The sequence below is a fragment of the Prionailurus bengalensis genome, chromosome D1 (genome assembly GCF_016509475.1).
Source record: "Prionailurus bengalensis isolate Pbe53 chromosome D1, Fcat_Pben_1.1_paternal_pri, whole genome shotgun sequence".
Taxonomy (NCBI): Eukaryota; Metazoa; Chordata; class Mammalia; order Carnivora; family Felidae; genus Prionailurus; species Prionailurus bengalensis.
Window position 1 is genome coordinate 75,607,599 of NC_057346.1, and position 26,911 is coordinate 75,634,509.

The 26,911-nt window shown below is 48.4% G+C and overlaps 1 protein-coding gene and 1 long non-coding RNA gene across 2 annotated transcripts in view; one reads left to right on the forward strand and one right to left on the reverse strand.

Moving 5' to 3' along the window:
* The window catches only part of NAV2 (neuron navigator 2), a 739,922-nt gene that overhangs the window by 141,118 nt on the left and 571,893 nt on the right, over positions 1-26,911 (forward strand). The window lies entirely within an intron of this gene.
* Positions 14,330-20,515, reverse strand: LOC122483617. The gene is made up of 3 exons (XR_006297429.1): positions 18,146-20,515; positions 16,481-16,563; positions 14,330-15,013 (listed from the first exon to the last, which is right to left on the reverse strand). It is a non-coding gene; the product is annotated as an uncharacterized LOC122483617 (long non-coding RNA).

The following is a 26,911-nucleotide window of genomic DNA, read 5'->3' on the forward strand; positions in this document are numbered from 1 at the left end:
GCAAGTCACTTGCCCTGCTTGGGTGCTGATATTCCCATCCACAAAGGTCTTGTGTGAATTTCTGGAGAAGCCTTGAGGCCAGGTGACATCCAAGGCTCTTTCTGGTCCTGACTTTTCATCGCCAGAACCTGCTGACTTGAGATTTCCCCTGGGTGTCAAGTTCAAGTGGGAAGTGAAAGAATAGAGAAAAATAAGGTCACTTCGTCTACCTCTGCCCTCCCTTCTTCCTGGGATAAGACTACTGGAATGTTACCAGCATACAGGGCTTGATTTGGAAGACATTGGAAGACCCATCCACCTCTAAATAATCTTTTCCACCCCTGTTAATTCAACAACGGCAGTCACTCTTTTGGGAACACGTGGTATCCAGAAGTCACCTGTCAATATTTAAATATGGTATCTTGGAAACAAGTTGAATAAACTCATTCCCACCCATTAACTCCCAACAGACTGAATTTGTTTCCTGTGAAGAAGATCCTTGAAGGAGCATATGGGTGGAATGAATTTTGATATGGGAGAGTCTATCAAGGAGAAGGAAGGAAGGAAGGAAGGAAGGAAGGAAGAAGGGAAGGAGGGAGGGAGGGAGGGAGAAAGGAAGGAAGGATGGAAGGGAGGGAGGAAAGGAAGGAGGGAGGGAGGAAGGAGGGAAGGAGGGAAGGAAGGAAGGAATGGAGGGAGGAAGGAAGGAAGGAAGGAGGAAGGGAAGGAGGGAGGGAGGAAGGAAGGAAGGAAGGAAGGAAGAAAGGAAGGAAGGAAGGAAGGAAGGATGAAAGGGAGGGAGAAAAAGGAAAAGAAATGGTGTCTGCAGGGCAGGGGATGGCTTCAAATGTTAAGGCACAGAGTGTCCAGGGGTGGGATGCTGAGGCATGGAGGTGCTCTGGCATAAACATGGCCTGGGTCCTGATTATGCCAACGATAGGCCCTGTGGCATTGCATTGTGCAGGGTGGGCCTGAGCCAGGCTGCAGGGCTGGGGAAAGGAACCTGCAAAATCTCCTTTACCACATGCCTCAACCTGACCCAGCTGTGGAAGCTTGGCACGGCCCACTTCTCTGAGTGGGGTGAGCTTTGCAGCCCTTCAGGAGTGGGGTACAGCAAAAGCATCTCCCCCAGTAGCCTTGCCCAAGAGGCACAAAATAACCTTCCTCTGATGTTTGCTCCAAGTAGCCTCTGGGGTGCAAGACCAGCCAGGCAAAAGCGGGTGGCATCAGAATAGCTATGGGTGGAGTTGAGGGCGGCTGCCGAGGAGCAGGGAGGGTTTCCATGCGTCCACCTCTAATCTCCCCTGGGACCCTGTGCCTCTGACGCCGCTGGGTAATGGGTTTCTCCACTGTTCTCTCAATACTCAGGCCTTGGGTCTTTCAGGTTCTTCCGTCTCAGTCGCCCTCCCCACCTTTCATCCTGCAAGACTCAGCTCAGACTCTTCTCTCTGAAGCCTCCTGTGAGTGAGTGAATGAAGGAATGAATGTGCATAGTCCCTCAGATCGAGAACCATCCTCGGTCTATCAAAGCACTTTCTGGGATCCTTGAGTCAGTGCTCTGCACCCCCAAAGAGCTCCTGGAGGCCCCCACAGGATGCCCAGGCAAAATGGCAATCAGTTAGCTACGAGCTGCAAATTTTGTCCTGAACTTGAGAGGGTACTCAGGATTGGGGTGGGTATCCACCCTACCCAGAGGGGGCCTGGGCTCAAAGACCAAAGGATAGGGCCTAAGCACATTACCTGGGCTAAGTCGCTTCCCTTTCTGGGTGCCTTTGTCTGGAAAATGCCTAGAGGGCAGGTGTACTGCTCTTGGAGTCTGGATCCTGAAGCCGAGAGAGGCTGACTCAGTGGTTTTAAAATGCAAAGACTTGACACTGGCGAGGTCACCCAGAAGTGATGCTGAAAGGCATTCCTGTTTACGTTTTCTTCCTACGGAAAAGAAACAGCTTCACAAAATGGGAAACGGAGATAGTGCTTTGCTGTACGTAGCTTCTGACTTATTCCTAATGACCTCTGCCTTCTAGAGTTCACTCCCTCATATGGTCCCCTCCCCTAGTGACTTGTTTTTACGAAGTAGAATACCGCAGTGACGTAGGGATGTTGCACTCCTATCAGGTTACAAAAGACTGTGACCTCTGTCTTGCTGGATTCCCTCTCTTGGTTTCTCAGCTTGCTCTTGATGAAGCAAACTGCCAGTTGGAAAGATCCAGGTGGCAAAACTGGGGGCAGCCTCTGGCCAACAACCAGTGAGAAACTAAGGCCCTTAGTCCAACTGTGTTCAGGGAACTGAATCATGCCAACAACTGTGTGCGTGAACTTGGAAGTACATCCTTCCCCAGTTGACCTTTGACATGACTCTAACCCAGGGAGCACCTGGATCGAAGCCTGTAAGAGACGCTGCAGTAGAGAATCCGGTTCAGCTGTGCCTGGATTACTGACCCACAGAAATTACCGACCCATGGGGCGCCTGGGTGGCTCAGTCGGTTGAGCGGCCAACTTCGGTTCAGGTCATGATCTCACAGTCTGTGAGTTCGAGCCCCGCGTCGGGCTCTGGGCTGACAGCTCAGAGCCTGGAGCCTGTTTCGGATTCTGTGTCTCCCTCTCTCTGACCCTCCCCCGTTCATGCTCTGTCTCTCTCTGTCTCAAAAATAAATAAGCGTTAAAAAAAAAAAAGAAAGAAATTACCGACCCACAAATAACATTTGTGTTTCAAGCCACAGAGTTTTGGGGTAATTTGTTATAGAATAGGTAACTTACACATGTTCCTGGGGTTTGAGGGAGCCATGGATAGAAGCCCTAAGAAATAGAGATACCCTCAAAATTGGGAAGTTCCTTCTCCAACTTCAGAGAAGGAAGGAGAACATCAGGTGCTGACACAGAATGACCTCAGACATGGCACTGGCCCTCCCCTGCCTCAGTTTCTCCATGTGTCAAAGAGGGGGTTGGGTTGGCACGATGACCTTAATGAGTCACAATTTCAAGGTTCCAGGGATCGCTGCCTTACTCCACCTTGGTAATTTTGCTTCCTGTATCAGTGGATTGAAAAGATGCAAACAGCAAAAAACTGCTCTAACTACGGTGATGCTTCAATCCACTTTATTAGTCCCAGTTGCACTTCTATACGTTTGAGGGTTTCCCATCCCTTTTACTGATTCAACCTGTAGGCACTGCTGGGCAGGGAATGGCTATGGAGGGAAGACGTTCTCTTTGAGCACAACGAAGATGGGACTCAGGGGCACAAACGCGCAGGTGGCAAAGTGAAGTTTGGGGGTGGGGATGCTGGGGTCAGACAGCCTTGGGTTCGTTTCCCAGGTCTGCCCCTTCCCGGCCATGTGCCACCTCTTCATCTCTGAAGTGGGGATCGCAACACTCACCCCAGTGTTGTGATGAGAATTAAATTAGGTAATAGACAGAACTAGCAGCTGCCATTTATTGAGTGTTTGCTATGAGCAATTCTTTGGGGGCAAAACTCTTGGCATAGCATTTCAGACGCCCACTTACAGAACTTCCAGTCTGGAGGGTGGCTCTGCCTGTTCTCATCCCTATGGGGGTAAAGCAGACAGCTTTCTCCCTTGGGATGCTTTGGATCACTTGGGCGGGCCACCCTCTCGAGGACATCGAGGTGTCTGCTCTCAGGAGTCGGTCACACAGTTGATGCTTTCCTGGGTCCAGAATCCTGCATCGCTTCTGCTCTCCAAGGGTCTGCTGCTCCCTGGGCAGAGTGGGTCACGTCCAGAAGGCTCCCCTGCCCAACAGAGGCGATGAGACTGTCTCAGCTGAGGAGAGGGTATCCCTGGGACTGTGAAGATCCAAGGCCCCCACCCCTTCCCCAGAGAGTTGTACCTTGGGGTGAAGCTCCTCCTGCAAATCACCCAAACCCTAAAGCTCAACAATAGTGTCTTAAGCCCCTGTAGGGGGTGGGCAGGGAAGGAGGGTGTTCTATAGTCTGGAATCCTGGTGCCTTTCTCCCTCTGCTCTCACTTCTAATAATATGTTTCTTTGAAAAGAAAGCAAGACTCTGCAGTATGATGTGAAAAGGCAGAGATTCTGGTTTTAAGCACAGTAGCGTTTAATTCTAGCTTCACGAGTCAAGGCTGTTTGAGTAGCTTTTAGCACTTTTCTATATCTCAATCCTTCATTCGTAAATGACAGTCTAGCCCCAGCCTTGCAGGAGGACACTTTGAGAGGCAAAGCAGCCGCCTGGATGCCAGGAGTTAAAACGAGATGCACAGAGTAGGTGGTCAGTACATGATGGGAAATCACCTGAGCCTGATTCTCAACTTTGCCCTGGGAAATCAGAGATGACATGGGAACTATCTTGGGGAGTGTTGGGATATACTAGGTACTGGGTAAGTGTTAAGTATCATGGTTAAACTGTTTTCTTATAAAGATAGCTTTCCTCCCCCAATTCATGCCTGACTTCTAGGCCCATGATTCTCCCACTGCCTCTTGAAAAGGATACTGCCATGAGACCTGCAGGGAGGCTGGAAAATACATTCATTTTTTATTTCCACAGTTCCACCAGAACTCCAGTATTTTAGCTGGGTGCATATTCCCACTCTGGGAAACACTGTCCTTCTCAGCTTCCTTTATAGCTAGATGTAGACACGTTACTAAGTCTGTTAAGTTATCTATCAGCAGGTATTTAAAGAGGTGGGCCACTCTCTTGTTTGTCACTTCCTCCATCCAGCTGCCTGGAACTTGGTTGTGATGGCTGTGGCTCTTGCAGCCATCTTGGACTATGAGGATCAATTCCATACCCTAAGGAGGGCAGAAGGTAAGGCAGACGGAGCCTGACTTCCTCATGTGCCGCTATACAGTGTCTATCTTCAGACTTCTTTATAATAAGAATAAACCTCTGCCTCATTTACGCCAGTGCTGTTTTTACTTTCTCGGCTATATTTAGCACAACTCCATCCCAATGGATACAGATAGTAAAGCTCTCTTTTCCAAAAGGGTTAAAAACCTTGTCTTCCGGGAATTTATCCAAAGGGTATAATTAGATAATGCATAATGTCACGTGCAAAAAGATATTCAGTGTAATCATTTGTTTATGCACGAGAAGTAGATACAACCTACATTTCCACCAGTAATGGAGAGGTTAGCTGGAACGTGGTACATAATAGAGCAGGGGCTGGGAGTTAAGGACGTGGAATCTGGAGTCAGAGACCTGAGTCCGAATCTCCCCTTGGCCGCTTACCAGCTCTGTGACTGCAGCCACTTCTGCTTCACCTCTGTGTGTCGTTTCCTTATCTACGAAGCAGGCTGACGATGACAGTGTGGGTCTGTAATGTTGTCAGAAGGATAGAATCAACTAAGGTGTGCAGAGCACTTAGCGTAATGCCTCGCTCAGTGTAATTACTGTGAAAGCTAGCGATCCTTCTCTCTTCTCCCCTCTCCTCCCTCCTGTTCTTCCCCTCCCCCACTCTCCTTCTTCTCCAATGGGATAGTATCTTGGAACTAAAGGAAGCTGCATCACTACCACTACGACTAACACAATAAAGATGATCAAAAGACACGCTAGTGGAAATTGGAGAGCCCATTGCACACGTACTTGTTCAGCATGACTCTAGAAGTTTGTATGTATCAGGAGGGAAACACAACCAGCAGCACTTATCTCGAAGATGTGGGTTTTAGTAATTCTACCTTGTCCTTTAAGCCTCTCTGTAATGTCTACATTATGGCGATGGACGTGAAATACTGTCATAATTTATCACTACACGTGACTTATTATTTCCCTTTCCTAAAATAAAAAAGCTAGGCATCCCTGAGCTATCCCCAGCCTTGGAGGAGCTGATTCTGTAGGGACCCGGTGAGTAGAAAGCCCCCAGGTGGCTGACTCAGCTCTCTCTGGCCAGATGGAGCCCTCATGGTAGGGCAGGCACAGGAGATGTGGGAGAGACGCGTCTCTAAGCAGAGTTACCAGGGAAAACTGCTACCTTTCCCGTCATCTCTCCTGAGCATTTCCTCCCAGCCTCTTCTTTGACCTGGAGGAAGGTCTCCTGCACCTAATGAATGCCAGCCAGAGAGTGGATTTCAGTTCTCTCTTCTCTATGATGAAGAAAAGTTATTTGCCTAAAAAAAAAAAAAAAAAAAAACAAACACAAAAACCATGCAGGGAAGAAGACATTAGCCCACTAGCCACATACGCTTAGCTAATGTGCTGTGTATTTTGCAAATCCTCTTAGTAGAGAATTGTTTTATCTCCCCTCCGGCTGGGTCTGCCGCTGTGGTGCTGACGGATGCCGGCCTGGCCCCTGCACGCCCGGCAGAAAGCCTCTGGGACACAGGCCCCCCCAGCAGCTGAGTCGCTGCCCCAGGTGCCGTGGCGTTTCAGTGCCTGGTTTGACTGCCCTGGGGAACGGAAGACAAGACAGCTCAGTGAGGTTGGAGCAGGGCGGTGGAGGGGTCCAGTTGGGTCACTGAGGCAGGAGCACCCACCAACTGGGTGGGGGCTTCCTGTTGTAAGTCGTCATTCACTTAGTTGTCCAAGGGACTCAGGCCAGGCTCCCTGGGATCTCTGAAGTCTCGGCTCATAGGTGACAACGGCATGGCTTATCGGTTGGTATTCTTCCTAGGCTCCAAACCTTTCTTTTTTGAGCTGCCATGTATTGGTACTTACCATACACTTAATAAATATGTGCTCTTTATGAGGCAATGTTGACATGTCATTTAACCCTCATCCCTCCCTATAAAGTTGCCCCCATTTTACAGATGAGGAAAGTTAAGGCTCCGAGAGATGATACCACACAGATCATTCGTAGCTGGGCCAGGGTTTGAACCCCGATGTGTCTGGTTGCAAAGCTTATGCTCTACATGGGGAAGTTCTCAGCCCAGGTCGCATATCAGAGTCGCCTGTGGAGCTTGTCTATTCTAGAGATAGTAGGGCCCCACCCCGGGTTTCCTGAATCACTGTTTCGCAGATGAGTCTGATGTACAGCCTGGCTGAAGGTCACCGGAGGCCCTCAGAATCCTGAGTGCTTGCCCTGCGTGGCTCAGTCCACTGGTTCCTATGGGAGCAGGGTTGCTAGGCCTAAGAGCCCATGGTGGCTGTGGCTGTGGCCGTGGAGCACATGGCTGGTCTGGTCTTGGGGCCCTGCCATCCTCTTCCCTGTCCTCCTCACCCCATTCCCAGTTAGCCTCCTGCAGACCCCAGCTGGCCACTGGACTACCGTGGTACTGGGACTCCTGATCAGGACCACTGCACCCCCGTCTCCCCCTCTGCCTCTGCTGGGCCTCGTCTCTGTCCCTTAGGGGAGAGTTGTGGGGACAGATCAGGGGCCGCCTGGCGGGGAAACTTATGTCTACCCTCTAGGGCCCTGGTCTCCAGAGGACCCGGAGGTAACTCTGTGGCTGGACAGTTGGGAGGGGAACACGCATTAACTGCTCAGGTCACAGCGTGAAGCCAGCTGTCTGCTCAGCCTGTGACAGCTGGGTTCCCTTATCTTCTTGGTTCTTTCCTTACCTCACCTTGGCTGTCTCCTTCGTTCATTCAGCAAGGGATCACCAGGCTTTTCGTTAGGGCAGCCAGAGATGAGGCAGTGTCCAGATGCACGGACTCAACTGGGCGTGACAGACCGTAACCAGACCACTGTGTGCTGCGTGCTGTGTTCTCTGCTAGGAGAAATGGAAGCAAACTCGGCTATGAGCTCGGCTGGAGGATCCACTTCTAAGATGATTCAGTCGCATGCCCGGCATGTTGGGGCTGATGGTTGGAGAAGGTCCTTGTCTGGTGGACCTCTCCAGAGGGCTGCTTGAGTGTCCTGACAACATGGCAGTTGACTTCTTCCAAAGCAAGTGATTCGAGAAGGAACAAGGCATGTTCCCCGACATGTTTTAGGATCTAGCCTTAGAAGTCACAGGACATCAGATCTGGAGTGCCCTATTCGTTCACTGTGGGAGAAGACCATACACAGGCATGATTACCAGGAGGCAGGGATCACTGGGGGCCATCTGGGAGACTGGCTGTCAAAACAGGCACCTAAGAGAAATCTGTCTTTAAAATGACATGAGGTGCACCTGGGTGGCTCAGTTGGTTAAGCATCTGACTCTTGATCTTGGCTCAGGTCATGATCTCACAGGTGTGAGATCAAGTCCTGTGTTGGGCTTCATGCTGAGCATGGAGCCTGCTTAAGATTCTTTCTCTCCCTCTCCCTCTGTCTCTTCCTGTTCTCTCTCTCTCTCTCAAAAATGAAGTGAGCATTATTCCAGGAAATTTTTGGTAAGTCATCACTAAAAAATCCATTCTGCTTGACTGTTATTGCTTAAGGCCAGGTTGGCTCCTAGTGACAAAACAGGGGTTTTGAGTTCATCCAAAACAGGCTTTGAGTTCATCCAAACCTAGGGTTAACTCAGAATTTCACTTGTTGTGCTTGGACACATTACTTAATCATTCTGTGCCTCGGATTCCTCACCTATAAAGTGGAGAGCGATGACAGCCACCTTCTAGATTGCTCATGGGACTCACGATGAACAGCAGCCATCCCAGCGTGCAGAGTTACAGAGTTGAATCCTGGTGCTACCAGATATTGGCTGTTTGACTTCGAGAAAGTTTCTTTACTTCTTTTTGCCCCTCCACTTCTATAAAATGGCAATAGTCACAGTCTCTGCTTCCTGGGGTTGTTACGAAGATTGAACGAGCATTTTTTAAATGAAATTTATTGTCAAATCGGTTTCCATACAACACCCAGTGCTCATCCCAACAGGTGCCCTCCTCGATGCCCAGCACCCTGAACGAGCATTTTTATTAAGTGCTTACTTAGCACTGTGTCTGGCTCATCCTAAGTGCTATGTGAATATGTGGGAAATAAAATAGTCTTAGTATGTAGTAGGTGTTCAATAATGGGTAACTCTCTTCCCTCCATCCAGGCTTTTGCCCCATGACAGAGACTGAAGGTACCAGAACGTACTGGGGGAAAAAAGGTTCATTCCCCTGGTTGAGAGGGCACTTTCAGAATGTGGGGTTGGGAGCCTCCCTGGAGTGGTGTAATGTGTTTGCTGTTGCTTGGCTTTTCACTGCCTCAGATTTCCCAGGCTCCCTTCCTATTTTAGAATTTTCTCCTTGCTTTTCCGTGGTTATGCAAACAGCTGCAGCCCCAGGCCCCAGGGTCCGCATGGCTCCGGGAGTTCAGGAGTCATTAATCACAGAGTGGGAGTGAATGAATTTTGCTAACCAGGGGGTAAGCCCACCACCTGAACTTGTGGCCTGAAAGCCACAGAGAGAAAATGCAGTTCCCTTTCAGAATGTCTTGCTCCTAAACATCAGCTGGCAGAAGGTCCCCCAGGAGTCCCTTTCTGCTCAAATGTTGAGGTGGGGGTTGTCAGGTTTGGAGTGGCAAGCAACAAAAAGGAGCTTGGAGCAGCCAACTCTAAGAATGGTCGCGAACTTCCATGGCTTGCTTATTCTCAGCCAGATACTATTAGAGCTCATCCTGGGATCATTTTATCTTTGTCCTAATTTTACAGATAAGGAAACTGAGGCACTAAGAAGTTAAGTAACTTGCATAAGAACACGCACTTGGGAAGTTATAGAGCCAGGATTCAAACACAGGCAGCGTGACTTCAGAGCTCAGGCTCCGGGCTCTGTATGCTGCCCTGGTGGCTCCTGTCTCTCTATGCTGCCCTGGTGGCTCCAGTCTCTCTGGGCCGTCCCCATGCACTATATGGCTCCTTTGGAGAAGAGGACAACAGACCCAGGCAGCTCCCTGGTTCTTATTTGCCACAGACCCGCTGGGGGCTGTGATTAAATCATTGTACTTCCCTCTGCCTCAGTTTCCCCAGCTGCAAAACCAGATCCCCCAGAGTCCTCCCAACTCCCAGTGAGAAGGGCACGGGCTTTAGGAAATTGGCAGACTTAGCTTTGAACCCTGGCTTCTTTGGCCAGGTCCGCTAAGTAGAGGCTCCCCTCTCTGAGCCTCAGTGTCCTTTTCTATACACAGAGGATGGTTAAGCCAAGTCTGGAGGCGTGCAGTTAGAACTGAATGAGAAAATATATACATCATGTTGATCTCCAGAAGGTGCTCAGTAAATGTTTTCTTCCTGTTCCCACCCAACCCTGTAAATATTGTGGAACTTGACTTTTAAAAAATCCACACCCATTTATTTATTCCGCAAACATTCACTCCTACCTGTTTATCCCCAGATTTATGCTGTTACATTCATTCATCTCTCCATCTGCCTGTCCGTCCTCCTCCTATCCATCCGTTCACTCATCCACACATTCATTCCCTGAAATACTGACTGAACGCTGACTGTCTGCTGGGTTCCAAAGATGGGAAAACTAAGGTCCTTGCTCTCAAGTAGCTCACAATCTGGGTTCAGCATATGCTGTCGAGTGTCATGTCACAACCAGACGTACAAAGCCTCGCTCAGTCAAGTTTAATTCACTAAGTTGACAACTCTGTTATTAAAGTAGCTTTTCCCCAAGGTTTTTTCTCACTTAGTAGCAAGGTACTATGGTTAAACCATTAGTTTAACCTCTCATCATGTTCAAATCTGTGTTGTTGAAGTAAATCCACAGTCAACATTTGTCTATAGCCCATTCATTTTATTTGAACCATATGGCCCAGGCAACCTGCTCAGACCACCTCTAGGCTGTCACGTAGATTTCTTAGAGAACAGAGCCAAACCCTAGGCAGGCACAGCTGCCTTTGCTACCTGGGTAACGTGATTTCTCCAGGAGTGCTCACCTCATCTAATTGGTGTAAGTGGTGAGCAATTAATGACTTGGAACCTCTTTGAAGGCACTATAAATAAAAGGCCGGGCACCTAAGATTGAAGTGAACCAGAGGTTGCTGTAACGATGATGAATTGTTTCTCCTAGAAGGTTTCTGTTGTTGCATTTTTTTTTAAAGGAGCTAGTTAGCATCTCTCAACCATGATGACACCACACCAGGGTAAAGGTGGGAGAAGGTAGGGGTTCTCTTTGCAGTTGGTGATGTCTGATAGATGCTGGAAGGGGGAAGTGTCATGAGTCATTTCTCAGGAGATGTGGACAGTGCCGGGCACTTAAGTGTCTCTTAAACCAATGAAAGAACGTTTTTCAGAGTGGAGTAGAATGAATCTGGGTTTTGGAATGAGATCGATGTGGCTCAGTATCTTGAACTTGGGCATCTACACAGCTCCACCTTGCTCAGCTTTGATTTCCCTGCCTCTTAAATAGAGATGAATATAGAGATCGTCTTTCAGAGCTACCATACAGTCAATGAGGTAACATAGTGTTTGCAGCTATGTCCCCAGTGACTGACCTAGGCCTGGCACGTTGTAGGAGTGCATCAAATGCTGTTCTTTTGCTCCTTGAGCACTCATGTTAGGCATTCCATTAGAAAAAAGGCTCCCTCCCTAAGAGGTTTTGTTAATCTCCATATCCCCTAGGTGAGTTTCCGATTTACAGTAGGTGCCTGATAAATCTCAAATAAAGATGACCCAGTTTTCTTTGCTTTCCTTCTCTGTGGTAGATTAACTATATCAATGGTCCCAATTCTTCATACGCACGCGCGCGCACACACACACACACACACACACACACACACACACACACCATTCTATCCATGCCCTTAGCCATGTGTCCGCACTTCCTTGCACTAAAGAACCATTTACTTGGCTCTAAGGCTCAACCCGTGACATGTTTCGGCCAAAGGGATGTTACCTGTGACACATACAGAGGTTTGAAAAGACATTGGCACATCTCTGCTCCTGCTCTTGCTTAATTCTGTTGCCATGAGAAGATGCTCAAGCTGGCCTGGTAGATGGTGAGAAGCACACAGACAAGAGTTTGGTCACCCAACAGCCATCTGGCCACCAGTCATGAGAGTGAACTGAGTCGCGGCCAGCACTTCCCAGACAAGCCCAGCCTAAACCACAGACCCACAGGCTTGTGAACGAAATTAATATTTATTGTTTTCAGCAACAGATTTTTCAGGTATCTTGTTACATAGCATTATTGTGGCAATAAATAGCTGATACGGCCCTCCCCAGTTAGTATCTGGGATGTATCTTAAACAGCGGCCGGGTGAAATGATGAAGCACTTCCTGTCATTTTTTTTAAACTGTGCCTGGGAAAATATTTGGTCAGGAGGAGGCTGGCATTAATTGCTTAAATGATTTTTAAGCCTTATGAATTGGAAAGTCCCAGCCATCCCACTTGGGCTGTTTCTCGCATGGAGTGTGGTCAGCTGGAATAATAATATTAATGATATTAAAATCTTACCTCCACAATGCACTTTAAGACTCACAAAACCCGGGGCGCCTGGGTGGCGCAGTCGGTTAAGCGTCCGACTTCAGCCAGGTCACGATCTCGCGGTCTGTGAGTTCGAGCCCCGCGTGGGGCTCTGGGCTGATGGCTCAGAGCCTGGAGCCTGTTTCCGATTCTGTGTCTCCTTCTCTCTCTGCCCCTCCCCCGTTCATGCTCTGTCTCTCTCTGTCCCAAAAATAAATAAACGTTGAAAAAAAAAAAAAAAGACTCACAAAACCCTCCCTACTTCTGATAGGTGAGGTGACTCAGGCAGCGTCACACAGCTAATGAATGTTGGAGAACTCTTAATACAAGGTATATTCATTTTCTATGGTGGCTGTAGCAAACTATACTGCAACTATAGTGACTTAAAGCAACACAAATGTATTATCTTACTGTTCTTTAGGTTAGAAGTCTGACAGGGTCTCAAAATTGCGGTGTCAGGAGGACTGTGATTCTTTTTCTGGAGAATCTAGGAATAAATCTGTTCCCTTGATTTTTCCAGCTTCTAGAGACTACCCATGTCTCTTGGTCTGTGGCTGCTTTCCTCCATCTTCAAAGCCAGCAATGTTGCGTCCCTCTGAACATTCATTTATAGTCATAGCTCTCTGACTGACGTAGTCTGGAAAGTTCCTCCACTTTTAAGGATTCGCATGACTAGACTGGGTTCACCTGGATAATCCAGCATTCTCTCCCTGTGTCAAGGTCCTTCACCTTAATTACATTTGCAAAGCCCCATGTGCATGTAAAGTGATATATTCACAGGTTCCAGCGGCGAGGGTGTGGACATCTTTGCAGGATGTGCCATACAAAGGGTCATTTCCAGTGACTTAACTCATCAGGCTTTGGCAGGTTATTGACCACCCCCCACCTTTCTCCTGCTTCTTTTTCTTCTTCTTCTTTTTTTTTTTCCTGGACAACTATAGTTCTATAGCTCCACTGGTTATGAAATCAGCGTTTGGCCAAGCAGAGAGAAATGCTAAACACTTTCCCCAAAATAGATCTTGAAGCAGAGTTGCATTTGAGTACTTTGAGTCCAAGGTATTTTAGATTCCTATAAAATCACTTATTGTTAGCTACAGACACCTTTCTGATTAAAATGGTCCAAAGGGTGTGTTCCTTCAGCATTTACTGCTTACTCATCTCTGTTGGTGCAAAGAGACCAGATCCTGTAGGAGAAACGGATGTGTTTTATGGCGGGGTAGCAGCAGCAGAAATTACTTCATGCAAATGAAGCTTGGCAGTGTGACTTCATGAATAAGAAATGAACCAGTGCCTCCTCTCCCCACAGGCAATATTGCGCACTGGGAAATTAATTGTGGCATTCATTGGGTGGCCCCGGCTTCTCTGTCAGGGTTTCAGGCAGACACAAAGATGCTTCCCTTCACCCAACTGGATGTAAAATATCTATGTCCTTTACAGCTTTGCTCCATATTGTAAGTGAACAATGGGCGGGTCTCAAGTCTAAAAGCTTCTAAAGACCGTTAAGGACTTGAGAGCTTGGGGTGGAAGTCAATATGGCACTGAGCCACACACAGTGGCCATGAGTTCAGATCACCTCTGAGTTGACCTAAGACGGCCTGGCTCTTTCGAATGACGGTCTCCTTAGCGGTTAGGCGCATGGTCCCAGGAGCCAAAGTAACTGCGTTCAAATCCCTGCTTTGTGCCTCTCTAGCTACGTGGCCTTTGGCAAGACACTTAATCAGTCTGTGCCTCAGTTTCCCTATCTACCGAGTAGACCTTATAATAACATTTACCTCGTAGGGTTGTTGTGAGGGTCAAATAAGTAAATGGGAAGAAAGCACTTAGAACAAAGCCAAAGAGCTCTACTGACACCAGGCCATGGAAGTGCCAGATAATGTTACTTCAGCTAAAATTGAAATGAATGGTTGGTGATCTTTGCTGCTGATGGTCTAGGTGTTCACAGTGTCATCAAGATCAAATAGAAAAACAAGACTAAGAATGAGAAGTCTTGGGTTCCAGCCCCACCTGTTGGTCCCCAAACGTCTGGATAATTCATTTACCTTACTCAGCCTCTGTCTTCTCATCTGTTGGATGAGGTAATAATTGTTCCAGTTATATGTCACCACGTAACAAATCACCTCCAAAGTCAGTGACTTAAAATAACAACCATTTTATTATAATTTATAATTTTGTGGGTTAGGAACTCGGGCAGGGCTCAGCTGAGTGATTCTTCTGCTCCATATGGCATCGTGTGGAGTAAGGTCACTTGTGGGATTCAACCAGCGATGAGTTGACCTGGAGGGTAGAAGATGGTTTCACCCAACGTACGGGGCCTTGGCTGGAGAGATGCCTCGAAGGCTGGGCTCAGGTGGAACTCTGAGCTGGAGCACCTACATCGGGCTGCATCAGCATGGTGGCTTGAGGGTTTGAAGTCCGATGCTCCCAGAGACAGTGTTCCGAATGACAGAGGATGGGAACTGCCAGCTTCATAAGGCCTGGCTTTGGGAACCGGCACAGTGTCACTTCTGCCATATTCTTTCAGAGTGGAAATAGAGCCCACTCAGATTCAAGGGGATGGGACGTAGACTTCGCCTCTGGATGGGCAGTGTGTCAAAGAATTTGCCATCTTCAATCTTCGAGATGATTCTGGCCTTATGATCATGGCGTGTGGACACCAAGTACTGTGCTAACATGGTGTGTGTGAAAGGGAGCTATCTGTTGTCTTTTTCAAAGGTCTCTCCTCGGCTCATGACGGTGACGTACGCAGAAGAGCTTCAAGGCTTTGATCCCACTGTGTTACAGAAATCTGGAACTTCCAACATGTCAAAGACTCCAAGCCTGTTGGAGGAGGCAAAGTAAATGTCATAGCTATGTAAAACTTGAATGTGCTGCCTTTGTGAGGAAGTGGGCGTCCTGTCACTGAAGTTATTAGGGCCAAGCTAAATGACCACTTCTTGAGGATTTTCAAAGTGGTCCGGTGTGAACGGTGAAGCTATATGACATGTGAGGTAGACTTCGGGGATGAGAGTTTATGAATCTTCAGTTTCTGGGGGAAGCCTCTGGGTCTTGTTCTCTCAGTCTAGAGTGCTAGGATGAAGACAGTTCAGAGCGACTCACAGGGCTTTGTGACTACACCCAGTGGGTCCCGGGCCAGAAGCAAAACCTGCCTCTGCAGATAGTCCCCACCACCGACTTGGGAGACAGGGAAAGGGAGTCAGCATCTTGAGCAGATATTGGGGGATGGGGAGCAGGCTGTGCTACACATGTTATACGCATGATCTCATTAGATCCTCACGCTTACCTTGAAAGATGGTGGTGGTCTCCTGATTTCTCAGATCTGGAAACTGAGGCACAGAGAGGTTAAACTCCTTGCCATGGAGTTCAGGGCTCATGCCCAGGCCTGTAGGCCACCCAAACCCAGCCTCTTCCCACTTCTACATTCCACTCTCGTCAGTGGGAATACACTGGGCTCACTGGGCTTCCTTTGGTGGCCCATGACAGAGACGCCATTAGGATGGCATTGGGTAACAGGGGGCGTTTAATGGGAGGTAGTAGATAAGCACCTAGACCAAGTAAACCCCAAGGAGGGTAAAAGAGCAGCTGAGCTTAAGGAACTCAGGAGCCATGCCTGGGACAGCCAGTAAGTCTCTTTCAGTAGCTCCTGCCTCGGTTTCTCTCGGCGTGTTGGCAGAATTCTTCTTTCGTGCCACAGGCTGACCTTATTTAGGTGGCAGACAGCATGGCCACTAACCACTCACGAGATTTCTTACATCCAGCTGTAGATCCTGCGGGTGTTTGTTTCAGAGAGAGCGTGTAAAGGAAAACAGACTGAGTCACTTAATCCCCGCTTTTAAAAAATCCCAAGGAAGGGAGGAATTCATTGGTTCAGCTTGGGTCAGGTGTCCCCAGTGGACAGACTAACCATGGCTTAGGGTGGGTGGGAGGGTCCCTGTAAGACTAGGATGGAATGGGCAGGCCGGGAGAAGAAGTAAGACTCGCGCTGGTCGGCAAGGCTGGAAATGACCACTGTATCTTTTAGATGGGAGTCATTCCTACAGCTCATGGCAGGACCAAAGGGCCATAAATCACACCTCACTTCCAAGTTCAGCCTGTAGGAAGCTCCACCTTCCATAGTGAGAAGGCAGTCTGCCTAGATGTGTCTTAGACCAGCTTCTCTAGGATACAGAGCCTGAAGCAAAGATGAAGATTTGGATGCTTCATTTGGGGGCTGCCAGCCCAGGCCACGAAGGTGAGACAAAAGGCAAATGAGGTGAGAGGATGCGAAACAACGCTGTGGTGTCTTACCTTGATGGCTGTTGTCTCACAAAGAGCCGTGGAGAAACACCCAGGTCACCACACAAGATCTCTTGGCTTGGCGCATGGGGATTCTGTGAACGGGCAGCAAGAGGAGACTGTCGTGAAATAGTCCATGGAGAGAAGAAGAGAAGGGGAGGATGTGGCCAGCATGCCCCAGTGGGAGTTCACTCTTCTTAATGACTGTGTCCCCCAGTGCCATCAGCAGCCTCTGGGATGTCAGTTCTCACACCAGGCTGCGTAGTATTTCATCCACGTCTAGAAGAGGTCAGAGGAGCCAGGACCTCTGGGCAGGTGGCTGGGAAGGGCCCCCACTCCTAAGACTTATAAGAGGTTTGGCAGAATCACCTGGGCCCAAGTGAGGCACAGCAGCAGCCAAGGGAGAGTGAGCAGCCTTGAGAAGGCCTTTGGGACTGTTCATAAGATTTATGTCCCAAGGACTTTGGGAAGTGACTGGATTTCTCTGAGCCTCAGTGTCCTCAACTGTAAAATGGGTTTGATAGGACCCACCCATCTTCCAGATCAGAAATCGTATCAGTTCCAGTTGAGTGTGGTGCCCAGCACCTAGCCAGCACGAAGCACAGAGCGACTATTATCTGTAGGGTTATGAGTGGCTCCGCTCTGGTGACGTTAGCATGGCTGCATTCCCTGGGGGAAAACCATTGAGTTTTGATAAAAACTCTTGAGCTATGGGAATGCAAGCTGGTGCAGCCACTCTGGAAAACAGTGTGGAGGCTCCTCAAAAAACTAAAAATAGAACTACCCTACAAGCCAGCAACTACACTACTAGGCATTTATCTAAGAGATACAGGTGTGCTGTTTCGAAGGGACACATGCATCCCAATGTTTATAGCAGCACTGTCAACAATAGCCAAAGTATGGAAAGAGCCCAAATGACCATCGATGGATGAATGGATGAAGAAGATGTGGTATATATATACAATGGAGTATTACTCGGCAATCAAAAAGAATGAAATCTTGCCATTTGGAACTACGTGGATGGAACTGGAGGGTATTATGCTAAGTGAAATTAGTCAGTCAGAGAAAGACAAAAATCATATGACTTCACTCATATGGGGACTTTAAGAGACAAAACAGATGAACATAAGGGAAGGGAAACAAAAATAATATAAAAACAGGGAGGGGGACGAAACAGAAGAGACTCATAAATATGGAGAACAAACAGAGGGTTATGGGAGGGATTAAGGAGGGGGGGTGGGCTAGATGGGTAAGGGGCACTAAGGAATCTACTCCTGGAATCATTGTTGCACTATATGCTAACTAATTTGGATGTAAAATTCAAAAAAAAAACCAATAAAATTAAAAAAATAAAAATACATAAAAAAAAACCTCTTGAGCTAGAATATTGGGCGGATTCACAGATCTGAGAGAGAGACGAAAAGAGGAGGAAAATGCCGTCCAGAAAAGAAATGCATAAAGTACCTGTCCATTGCTCACTCTTCACATAGGATCTACTGCGTATTTTGTGGGGATCACTGCAAAATGGACACGCATGGCCCCTCGTTTAAAAATTATTAAGAATTTGAAGTTGGCAGAAGCAGAGCACTAAACCAAGCATGGACCCTTCTGAACGCAGAGCCCTATGCAACTATATAGGTCACACGCCCACGACACCATCCCCATCCCCACACTTACACATTGTCACCGTGAAGCATATGCTGCTGTGGGCCAGAACTTGGCAATGATCCCTTTTCCCTAGCAACGTCTCTCCCTGCCTGTGCCTGCTGGATGGGGTCTTGGAAGCATCCTAGAAGGGGGGAGAGATTTGGAGCGGATTGAAAATGCCTCTACCTGAGCCCTGATGGTGTCATCAGCGAGTCAATGTATAATGTAGCGTTTAAGGGCAAATATAGAACATATACGTATATATAGATTTTTTCTGTTGATGCGATTCTATGTACTTACAGGAGTGTTGCCATGGTGATTGGCAGGGCCAGCTGTTGTTTCGTTTCCCCCAAAGAATTGTATGGTAATGATGGCCCCCTGGAGAGTTCCCCTGGGGCAAGGAATGATATTAAAAATCTGCAAATCAATGAACAGGTAGTGTATAGAACCTCATTCTCATTAGTTGTAATTAACAGGATTTTACAGCACACTGATGAGAAGTGGCCAACTTGGGATAGAAATGTAGAGAGTGGACTGCTTTTAGAGCCTGAGTGTGAATCTTTATTGTCACTTAATAGCTGTGTCACTGAATTCCTCGGAGCCTCAGTTTCCTCATTTGGAAAATTGGGATCATTGTGCCAAACTGTGGGGGCATTCAAATTAAGGTATGTGAAACACTTAGCTCAGTTTCCGGAATATTGTGGACATGTATTACATGGTTGCTCTGATGGTGATATTAATGATAATAATTAATAATAATAATGCAACTTCCATTTATCGAGGAATCCCACCTATTGTCCTAATGTTTACCTACATTGTTTCATTTAGTTTTTATAAGCAACCCTATCAGGTGAGTAAATTGTCATCTTCATTTTATAGATGAGGACACAGAAAGGTTAAGAGACTTGCCTGAGGTTACATAGCTAGTAAATGACAATGTCAGGATTCAGACCTTTGAGGTCTAACTATAGAACCCAAGCTCTTAAGTGCTATATACAGTGTCCCTGGGATAAGGATTAATAAAGACATGAAACCCGAAAAACACTGGGAGCTATGTGGTCTTCTAGATCTCAAGTTGGTTCTGGAAGATGGGTCCTTGATGAAATAGGAACACATTTCTTTCTGTAGCAAAGGCAGTGGTGAGGCAAGATTGGGGGAGAGGGGTGTTTGCATAAGGGTCTACTGGTGGGGACTGCTCTGTGGACCAGCCTTGCTCAGTCTCAGGGGTTCAGAGATCTCTTCCTAGGACTGTCTCACCCATTCCTCTGGAGCTGTAGCAGCTCCTACCCTGGTCTGAATTATGGGTCAGGATCAGAGTCAGGATCAGTGGGTTGACTCACTGACTACCCCCTCCAACGGACCTTCCTCCCCAGGGCTCTGGGGCTGATGATCTTCGTCTTCTTCCGAGCTAAACAAAAACAAATAAGTATTCAAGCACAAAACCAGGCTTCTCTCTAGTCCGATCTGGTTCCTCAAATCCGGCAGGTAACTCCTCTCCCCAAGGCCTCTGCACTCGTCGCTCTCACTTTCTGAGCTGCTCGCTCCAGCCCTCACCCCTAGTCCCACTGTTGTTGGACAGATACCTGATCATCCTTCATATCTGAGGGAAATACTTCTTCCTCAGGGAAGCCTTCCCTGACTACCCCCGATCCCAGGCTATGCTAAGTCCTCCTGTTATACACTCTTACAGCCACCTGTCTGCCTTTTGTATCATTTATGAAACCTTTAATTAACTATGAGAGTAATGATTTGATTAAGATCTGTCTCTCTTAGTAAATCTTTTATTACTCTTGTATCCCTTAATGCTTATAACAATGACTGACTCTGAGTTTGCTGAATAAATAGATGAACGGATATAACCTCCAAAGTCCTCCCATCTGCACTGGGGGGAAAGCTTGTGCCTCGCAAGGGGAAAACGTCATAGCTTTTCCGGCTTCCTCCATATTTGGCGGGATGGCTGTGGTCCTACCAAGTGTTCAAGAGAAAACAAAACAGAGTCATTACATAGCAGGTCAGCATGGGAAGGGAGAGAAGAAAGTAAAATTCCTAAGCATGTATTGCAGTTCGAATTTAGTCCTCAAAACCCCTGAAATACAGGGGAAATGATGTGCATCTGACAAATGAGGAAACAAAAAAAAAAAAGAACAGAGCATTAATTAGGGCAAATTAGTCCTTACTCTGCACTCCAGTGCTCTGTCCTATAAAATGAGGATAGAGATAGGTGGCTGGGACAACCCTTGAGATCCCTTTCAACCTGGGGGTGGCTGAATGGCTCAGTCGGTTAATCGTCCGACTCTTGATTTCAGCTCAGGTCATGATCTCAGGGTTCGTGGATTCAAGCCCCCCATCTGACTCTGCACTGACAGTGTGGAACCTGCTTGGGATCCTCTCCCTCTCTCTCTCTCTCTCTCTCTCTCTCTCTCTCTCTCTCTCTCTCTCTCTCCAAAACTTAAAAAAGGATCCCTTTCAACTTGGTCCTTCTGACTGAAGTTTAGCCTCCTGATGTCCATCTGTGTATGTGTGTGTGTCTGTAAGTACACAAAATCATCTGGGACAGGAACGTTGTCATTAGCACGAGTGCAGGGGCTGCAAATTCTCGGAGGAGCCCCCAGCCTTAGTTAATTACATCCCAACGTTTGGACAGGAGTGTCCCTGTCCTGTGCACCCTGGGGAGGCTGGAATATCTTGTTCAGCTTTTATACGATGCCATAGGAAGGATTATAAAGGGATTAGATGCAAATGCATTTAAGATTTGGCTGAATCAGGCTTGTATTTCCAGCACTGATAGTGGGATATTTATTCAACCCAGGATCATAGGATGCTTCTCCTAGCTTTTTCCTGCTGAGCTGTGATAAATGATAATGCAATCAGCAGAAGCAAGATGGGAAGGTAATCAGTTGTCCCACCTTCTTTTTGCTGGTTCTTTGGATTTCACCAATGTTTACCCCCTTAAGCCACTGATTTGCCATGCCTAGAACTCTAAGGAAGAAATGGAATTTTATGCTGGAGGCTGATCAGTTGAACCCTTGATATTTGCTGGAATTGCTTTCATCTTGCCCAAAACATTCAGCCGGAAATGTTATGAGCTGGATCTTGCAGGGACCCATCCCAAAGGATGGGTCTGGGTCTCTCCTCCTTCCCCAGGGTATTAAAGAACTATCTGGTGGTTTTAGTTCCTTGACTTTTGTAGGCGCAGACAGACTGTCCAATGAGACTGGAAAGCCAGAGGCCATTTTACAAGTTGGGGATATGCCAGAAGGACACTTGCAATGGAAAACAGGGACCAGAGAAGGTATTCAGGGAGAGGAAGCTATCCAGTGAAAGGAAGATACAGTGAGAGGAAGAAATCCAGGGATTGGGGTTGGTCCATGAGGAAATGAGGAAAAACCCTTTTAGGAAGTAATACTAACCAATCCACCTACAGCTCTGTGTGCCAGGCACTGCTCTAAGCACATTATGTGCATGAACCCACCGAACCCCGCAGTTACCCTATGAGTTTGGTACCATTTGTGTCTAATTTAAACATGAGGAAACTGAGGCATAAAGAGGTGGGAGCCAGTGCTCTTCACAGATTGGCTAGCCTTGCCCTCTGATAATGGCAGTGATGATTAGAACCATGATGATATTAGCAATGGCGGCTACAATTCACTACTGACCAATAGCCCAGCTCTGGGCTAAGTCCTATCTCAGGTGATCCGAGCACACTCCTCAGGAGGTTGTACCTATTTTTATCCCAAATCGTGCAGGGGAGGAAGAAGGTGGGAGGTGGTCAATTGGGCTTCCAGAGGTGACAGAACAGCACCAGCCATTAGGCCCAGGACCATCTCAGTCCAACCCATTTTTCATCACTGCACAGCACCTTTTGCATTGACACCCTGCCCAGTGAGGACGATCCTGTCATTTTCTCACCAAAGAGCACCGAGAAGTGGGCAGCTCTTCTCTTCCTGACTTGTCAGGGTAGCATCTCTTGAGTTTTCTTTGGCAACTGTGTCCTAGGCACATGGAGAAAAGAATATGAAGAATAAAGGTGGGGGGTGCCTGGGTGGCTCGGTCAGTTAAGCATCTGACTTCGGCTCAGGTCATGATCTCATGGTTCGTGGGTTCGAGCCCCGTGTCGGGCTCTGAGTGTGCCGACAGCTCAGAGCCTGGAGCCTGCTTTAGATTCTGTGTCTCCCTCTCTCTCTGCCCCTCCCCTCCTCATGCTCTCTCTCTCTCTCTCAAAAATAAATAATGAACATTAAAAAAAAATGTTTTAAAAGAAGAGTAAAGGTGGGTGCTGGGGCAGAGGACTTGGAATTATCAGGGTAGGAAGACCAGCTCTTTATTTTTCTTTATAAACTCCAAAAAAGCTGGGATTGGGCTCTGTTTATTTGCATGTGATGTGCTTTATCATGTACAATGTGTGTGTTCACACGCCCCATCTTGGTGGGTCCTCACTGCAAGGCTCTGGGACACTTGTTTATTAATCTTGGTTTGTGGCCAAGGGACAGGTCCAGGAGGCTTGGTCAGGGTCTCACACCAGGAAATGGCAAAGCCTGTCCCTCTGCCCATATTTCCCGAGGCCGAGTCTGTGGGTCTTGTCAGGCTGTGGCCCCAGGATGCTTGAACTGGGTCCCAGGGTGGGGCTTAAAAAGTGAGGAAGGTCTGATTTCACTGACACGAAATATCCAGAACAGGCAAATGTAGAAATAGAAAGTCGATTCATGGTTGCCCAGAGTTGGGGAAGAATGGGGGGAAAGGAGTGACTGCTTGTGGACGTGGGTTTTTTTTTTTTGGCGGGCGTAAAAATGTTCTAAAATTGATTATGGTGATGGTTGCCCAACTCTGAACGTATTAAAAACCACTTAGTTGTGCACTTTAATTGGATGAATTGTGTGAGCAAGATGTATCAATAGAGCTGCTATTATCTAAACAAACTTGAGGAAGGCATTTGGGGGGTGAGGAAAAGCAAAGGCAAGTGCGTGAGAAGTGCCGGGCTGGGGACGGGAGCTTGTTCCGGCAGCCTTTCTGGTCCATAAAACTTGTGCAAGCAGAGGCTGCTGACTTCTCATCAAACAACTGCTATTTCTCTGCCAGTCTCTGTCACCCTTCTGTTTGGACCTGGGAGGTGATGCTGGAGCGGATCGCTGCCCTCATCGCCCAGGCATCAGTGCCCTGAGGACCACCCCATAGGGCCTCTGCCTTTGCTGGGGCCCTGGAGAGCCCAGCAGCCTCGTCCTGGCCTCAGGCCTTGCCATCTGGCCCAGGCTTTCCCTTCTGACCCCGGGCACTTTGCACATCCAACCCAGACTGAAAAACAAAGTCCTATCCAAAAACTGCATTTGCCAAATAGGAGTGGATGTAGCCAGTAACAACACATTCTGATGTCTAATGGCCAGAATTCTGCACGCTGTCCTCTGGGGTCCCTGCCTAATGCCTTTTGTACCCCAGCCCAGTCTTTGACATAGCTCCGCCTGGACAGATTCCAAAGGAAATAGACAAACTCTGCTGTCCTTCCCACCAGGAAACTACTCTGTTCCCTGGGGATCTCTCCACCCAGAAGGTTCTGTTGGGACCCTTAGGTGCCCTTCCTGAGGGTGGGAGGGAGGTGGGGGTGTCTGGTCAATGCTGAGAGATGGGGGCCGCAGGGAGGGGGTGAGTGGTACTTTGCAGACTCCTCTGACTTTGTCTCCAGGGAAAATAGCCTCTTTCATTCGCTGTAACTGAAACCCATAGCTGGCAGCTTCCTTTCTTGGGCAGCCGCTGGGCGCAGACGCTGGGACTTAATTAGAGATGAAGGCGGAGGGAAATCTGAGAAGGGAAGGAAGCTATGGGAAGTGGTACGTATGGAAGGGCCAACTGCCAAGAGGTCCAAGTGTCTGGGGAGCCAGAAGAGAGGCTTCGCCAGGGAGCGGGGGGAACAAGGAAGGAGAGTCCCGTCCCCTGATGGTAGGCTAACATCACGCAGTGACTGTAACACATTCTCATTTTATTTAAATTCTTAGAGTAGAAACTCAATTCCCTAGGATGGGGCAAAATGGCTAATTTGAATTTCTAGGTAGCTCAGGCACAAACCACTTTTCTGTTTCAAGCTTTGCAGGAAAAGAGTTTGGAGGTAGCCTCTGTCTCCTCCTTGTCTGTCCTGGGTGGCTTTCTAGCAATATGTCTCAGTGTCGATATCCCACACCCCTTCCCAGGCATGCCCACCAAATTGTGATCAGATCCACAAGTAAAGTTGGCTTTTGCAGCCACAGAATACACATCCTGTTTCCACTGGTCTGGGCGTTGCAACGACGAGGGCGCACAAGCTGCTGTGGATAAGAAGTAGAAAGTTACGGGGTGCCTGGGTGGCGCAGTCGGTTAAGCGTCCGACTTCAGCCAGGTCACGATCTCGCGGTCCGTGAGTTCGAGCCCCGCGTCAGGCTCTGGGCTGATGGCTCAGAGCCTGGAGCCTGTTTCCGATTCTGTGTCTCCCTCTCTCTCTGCCCCTCCCCCGTTCATGCTCTGTCTCTCTCTGTCCCAAAAATAAATAAACGTTGAAAAAAAAAAAAAAGAAGTAGAAAGTTACTTCTCACGATTGACTTAAAAGATGTGAGAACTTGGCTTGGATCATGTGTAGGAGAGCACAGAAAGGCCACTAAAGAACTCCACTCACACAAGTGTGACAGCTGGGCACTTTTATAGAAAGGGTGAAACTTGGTTCTGTTGCAGCGGCAGCGATGTGATTATCGCCAGCTCGGTTCGTGGTGCCTCACGTCTTTTTATTGCTCAAGAGCGTGTCATCCGCAGCTTTTGTACTTGAAGGGGTGTTATTCTCAACCAAAAAAAGTTGCGCCCCAGTAGGGTCAAGGAGCAGGTGGAATGCGTAATGACCCTATTAATTGCAGCGGCCGTTTGTATGAAAAACCGTGTGGTGGGGGTGAGTGTCCCCCAGGGAAGGCCTCTGGGTTCTCAAATCGCTAAGTGGTGGCATCCTGATGTGGCTGCCATGCTCTTGTCATTGAGCAGCAGGGTGTCTCCATGAAAGGGACGGACGGGCATTCCTGGGCTGGATGGGGCTCCGGTGGACCGGCCAGTGCACAGTGATGCACACACAGTATACGTGCCTGCCCCCACACTCCCATGATTTTGTTTCTTTTGTGGCCAGTTGTTATGGGTAGAATCGCATCCCCCAAGAAGATAGATTGAGGTTCTAACTCTCACTGCCTCAGATTGCAACCTTATTTGGAAATAGGGTCCTCACAAGACGCAACTCGTTCAAATGAGGCCACATTGGAATGGAATGGGCCCTTGATCCAATATGACCCGTGTCCTTATAAGAAGAGGAGAGACAGACACATGGAGAGCAGACCGCCATGGGATGATGGAGGCGGAGATCAGAGTGGTGCAGGCTGCCAGCCAAGGAATGGCAGGGATTGCCGGCCGCTCCCAGGAGCCAGGAACAGGCAAAGAAGGATCCCACCCAGACTCCCAGAGTGAGCATAGCCTGCTGATACCTTGATTTTGGATTTCTGGCCTCCAGAACTGTAAAATGATACATGTTGCTTTATTTTTTTTTTAATTTTTCGTTTGTTTGTTTTTGTTTTTATTTATTTGAGAGACAGAGCACGAAAGAGTGCGGGAGTGTGCACAAGCAGGGGAGGGGCAGAGAGAGAAAGACAGAATCCAAAGCAGGCTCCAGGCTCCGAGCTGTCAGCACAGAGCCCGATGCAGGGCTCAAACCCACAAATCGCGAGATTGTGGCCTGAGCCAAAGTCAGACGCTCAACCGACTGAGCCACCCAGGAGCCCCAATAAATGTTGTTTTAAGCCACCCAGTTTGTGTACCTTGTCACGGTAGCCCTAGAATGCTAATACGTCAACCCCCACCATGCCCCACCACTGCAGCCTGACGTGTATTTTTTCTTTAAAAATTCTAATGCCTGCATCGAGGGCAGCATCCAGGCCCACAGGCCTGCGGGCCGTTCTTCCTCCTCAAGATGCTTCTGCAGTGCTCTGCTCCAGGCCCTGTTGTGTTTGTCTCTAGGGTGCCTATAGCGGGGGAAATCCTAATTTGCCCATTTTCAAGCTTCAAGGTGGGACTGTTGTCCTCAGAACCTTACTTTTACAGACATTTTAGGTGAAATTATTTGCCAACCACCCAGCTCAGATCTTCCTATCAGGCCACAAGAGTCACTCAGGTATGGCTCCCACCCTGACACAGCCTGAAAGCTGCTGATGGGACCAGAGTCCACTTTCTCCTCATCTCCGAGAAGCTCACTAGCTTTTTTTTTTTTATCTCTGATGTTTGATTTGGAGGTGTATTTGACATTTAACCCGAGGAAATGCTCCCTAAATCAACTATGCATTTAAAGCCTGGGAGGAAGCCACTCAGGCTGCCCGGGGCGAACTCCCACCTCCCAGGCCAGTTGGCTGCTTGGCCATCCTTAGCAGAGCTCCAGGCTTTCCGAAAGCCTTCCCTGCAGCAGCTCCTTCTTTTATGAGGGGGAAGCTTTGGACTCGGGAGCCTGACCAGAGCAGGCGGCGTGGCCCAGGCAAGCCCAGGCTGGCCCAGGCTGTGTGCCAGGCTGAGACCAAGCCCAGAGGACGAGTGTTGAGGGGCTTCTGAGCACATCCACCTTCTGTTTTAAAATAGGACAGCTGAGGGGCGCCTGGGTGGCGCAGTCGGTTAAGCGTCCGACTTCAGCCAGGTCACGATCTCGCGGTCCGTGAGTTCGAGCCCCGCGTCAGGCTCTGGGCTGATGGCTCAGAGCCTGGAGCCTGTTTCCGATTCTGTGTCTCCCTCTCTCTATGCCCCTCCCCCGTTCATGCTCTGTCT